The sequence below is a fragment of the Micromys minutus genome (assembly GCF_963924665.1).
Source record: "Micromys minutus genome assembly, chromosome: 19".
Classification (NCBI taxonomy): Eukaryota; Metazoa; Chordata; class Mammalia; order Rodentia; family Muridae; genus Micromys; species Micromys minutus.
In genome coordinates this window covers 35,181,267-35,185,223 of record NC_137954.1, presented here as the reverse complement: position 1 = coordinate 35,185,223, position 3,957 = coordinate 35,181,267, and the positions used below count along the sequence as shown (strand labels likewise).

The 3,957-nt window shown below is 44.3% G+C and overlaps 1 pseudogene across 1 annotated transcript; it reads left to right on the top strand.

Annotated features, from left to right (window-relative positions):
• The first annotated feature begins 636 nt into the window (after window positions 1-636).
• Window positions 637-1,031, top strand: LOC308432864 (large ribosomal subunit protein P1-like; annotated as a pseudogene). Its single transcript has one exon. The product of its transcript is annotated as a large ribosomal subunit protein P1-like (transcript).
• Window positions 1,032-3,957: the final 2,926 nt, after the last annotated feature.

The window sequence follows — 3,957 nt, the reverse complement described above, 5'->3', positions numbered from 1 at the left end:
CTCTTGGCTTAAACAATGTGCTATTATCATTTTAGGTCTGTCCTCCAACCCAGATAGATGATCCAGATCCTGGTTCATCTCTCCACCTCCTGCCCTATTTTTCTGATCTATTTCTTTATCCATAAACATTGTAAGTCAGTTCGATAGTACACTTTTTGTATCTTCAAGGACAATAGCTTAACTTTTTATTTTTTTAGATTGGCTAGCTGCATGTATTTCTAACCCCCAGAAGATTTGAGGATCAGTTGGTTCCCCCCCCTCCCTCCCCCTTCCAGGAGCTATTAGGTTGTAGAGAATATATACCATGAAATTTCAAAGAGAAGAAAGATCCTGGGGAAAAAAATTAGCTTTAGAGGGGTGCATTCCCAGGTAGCCAAATATATTTTAAAGCCATATTGAGTCAGAAAGCATGGTCATAAATAAGAGACAAAGCAATAAGCAGGGCCCAGTTTCTTAAGGTAAACTTTATGACACAGTGTGGGAATGTGAACATTTAAACAGTGAGGAGAAAAACCCGATAAACGATGTGGAAGTAACTCAGTATTTTCTTTAAACTGCACATTTCACTATACACCAAAATATGAAGGTCAAAAATGTACATTTATTAAAGGGGGGGCTTTCCTCAGCTGCCGCCAAGGTGCTCGGTCCTTCTGAGGAAGCTAAGGCCCTGTTGGGGTGAGGCCGTCACTTCTTCCGGTGACTAGCACCATGTCGGAAGTCTACAACATGGCTTCCGTCTCCGAGCTTGCCTGCATCTACTCCGCCCTCATCCTGCAGGACGACGGGGTGATGGTCACAGAGGATAAGATCAATGCCCTCATTAAAGCAGCTGGTGTCAATGCTGAACCTTTCTGGCCTGGCTTGTTTGCAAAGGCTCTGGCCAACATCAACATTGGGAGCCTCATGTGCAATGGGCTGGTGGTCCTGCTCCATCCACTGCTGCTGCCCCGGCTGAGGAGAAGGAAGTGGAAGCAAAGAAGGAAGAATCCAAGTAGTCTGAGGATGACATAGGCTTTGGTCTCTTTGACTAACTGCTTTTGTTAACATGTCCAATAAAGAGCTGAACCTAAAAAAAAAAAAAAAAAAAAAAAAAAAAAAAAAAAAAAAGAAGGAAAATATACCGAAGTTAGAATGGCTTTTATAATCTCCTTTTTAAGAGCCATTCCTGGCTTTGGGACACATTTCAAAAAGTATATGGGTTATTTCTCATAGCTAATTCTTACTAAGCTTTTATTTAGATATAATCCCCTCAGCCCAGTGCTGAAAGGTCCTGACACAAAGCTAGGAGTACAGCCTGCACTGGGGTGACCTTCTCCTCTTTGGGGGTGTTAAAATGATTAGAGGGTGCTAGTGAAACTCTGGTGAACACTGACTTTAAGATGCCAGGTGAGCCTATCTCCTACCATTCTGAAGTAGACCCCTCCCCCCAGTCCCTACTCTCCACCCTCTACACCCCCCCCAAATATGAAAGTGATCATCTTAAGGCGCCAGAGGCTGTGCTAAATTCTATTAAGAATTTTTTGCAGGCTGAGTGCACACCTTTAATGCCAACACTCTGGAGACAAAGGCAGGCAGATCTCTTAGATCGAGGCCAGTCTGGTCTACAGAGTGATTTCCAGGATAGCCAGGGATACACAGAGAAACCCTGCCTTAGGAAAAAGAGAAAGAAAGCAAAGAAGGAAGGAAGAGAGGGAGAGAGGGACTAAGGGAGGGAGGGAGGAAGGGAATAATTAAGGGAAGGAGGGAGGGAAGGAAGAGAGGGAGGGAGGGAGTTAGGGTGGGAGGGAAGGAGGGAGGGAGGAAAAAAGTTTTCTGCCTATTCAGATACCTTAGGATCCTCTGAAGGCACACCTCAAGAGAACTAGCCCTCCCTCTTCTTTTCAACAGATGGTCAGTAAATTAAACACACTTACATCTTAATATGTGAGATTTGCCTTGTGATTCTCCAGCTGTCCCAAGAAACAGCAGGCAGGACGTGGCAAGAGACAGTGTGTAGGACAATCTGTCTGCTATGCTCTGACCACATTGCTACTTTCTGTCTTGGGAGGGAACCTAACTTGAGTCATGAGGTATCACTGTGAGGCTTTCGGCAGGTGTGGGGTGATCCTTGGGGGCTTGCCTGTTGGAGTGTCATGAGAAGGTTTGTTTTTCCAAGTGACTTCAATGCATGTAACAGACATTTGAAGATTTTATTTATTTATTTAATGTATATGAGTACAATATAGCTCTCGTCAGACACACCAGAAGAGGGCATCAGATTCCATTACAGACGGATGTGAGCCACCATGTGGTTGCTGGAAATTGAACTCTTAACCACTGAGCCATCTCTCCAATGCCCACAGCAGACATTTGATACATCTTTGTGAAGCTCCCAAATGCAAATGACATAGAAGTCTGATTAATAAAGATGATGAACTCTGAATGAATTCCCTGGGTTTGAATCCAGGTTCCGCCAGGTCTAGTTATGTGACTGACCCTGGACAAGTTATTCAACTGCAATATGCTTTCGTTTCTTCATTTATAAAACAGAGGTAAAAATAGCTGCAGGATTGGTTGGGCATGCAGCCTCAGAGGTAGAGTGTCTGCCTGCCAGGTGTAAAGTCCAAGGTTCAATCCCCAGCCCTGAATAATAATAATAACAACGATAACAATAATAATAATGCTACCATGATCAAATAAGTTAATAACAAATGTCCTAGTAAAGAGTTCAAGAGCAACCTTATGAGTAATGAGCACTAAGAGGACATTATTGTAAATATCCAGTTTATTCAACTGTCCCTTGTGATGGCCCCCCATGATTCCCTCCTCACTAGTTCTGTGTTGATACTTTTCACAAAGTGATACTGAGGTTTGTCCCTAAAGGGATCAAACACATGCTGGAATCAAACACATGCTTGATCCCTGTCTGACAACACCAACAGGTAGTGGAAGCTTTAAGAAGGGAGACCTAAGAAGAGGTCTTTGAGGCATCAATCAGATGTTCCATTCATAATGGATTTACATAACTCTCATGTGATCCTGCTTAGTTATTGATAGAGTTGTGAATAAGCAAAATTCATTCCTTCACCCCCTCTAGCTTCTAGCCCTGCCATGAAGGGCATCTTAAATGTCCTTCACTCTGACTTGGTCTTCCTAGACACCCTCTCTTCAGGCACTTGCCTTTCTCTAGGTATCTACCACCTTCTAGCCCTAGCTTTGGCTCCTCTGGCCTTGAAGCACCAATTTCCAACATTACCTCATCCCCCTGCTCTGCTGACCCAGTCCCAGAAAATGCTCCAGAAACAGTTTATTATTTCTCTAGATCCCTACTGCAGACTAACGTCTCCCACGGTGATCTCTTAGATCCCCATAACAAGGTCAGAAAGCAGTGCCTTCCAGTCCCCACGTGGTCAGGCCAGCAGAGTTGCTCATGATACCAGCTGGCTTCATGTTCACTAGATGAGCGAGCTCATCCCTGAGGCAGATGGGTCCCCTAGACCAGGGTCCAGAGACCTGAGTATTGAGCCCCGCCTGGAGGACCTCTCGGGACTCCCATAAGTCTCTGCATAGGATATTCTCCACATACTTTACTCTCTTCAGTCTCTGCCCTACTTGACCATGTCCTGTTGTGGGCTAATGGTCATGTCCAGCAGCTGGTTTACTTTACTTCCAGCCCTCTGCTACTGTATCCTAGATTTCCTTTACTACGGGGGGGTAAATCATGCCATTAAATTCCCCTAGTTAAATCATTTGAGTTGCCCCAGACTTGAATTCAAAACTCCTTCTTTGGAACCAAAAGGCAAATCCAATCATTCCAAGATAAGACAGTTAAAGGCTGAGCCACATTTGACCTGATTTGGGGGCTGTGGTCTTTCATATACCTCATTGCTACAAAACTAAGGGGACTTCTACTCAAGCTTGGATTTGTGGATTTGGTCCTGCTGAGATTTGAATGTGTTTCCCCAAAAACCTGTGCTA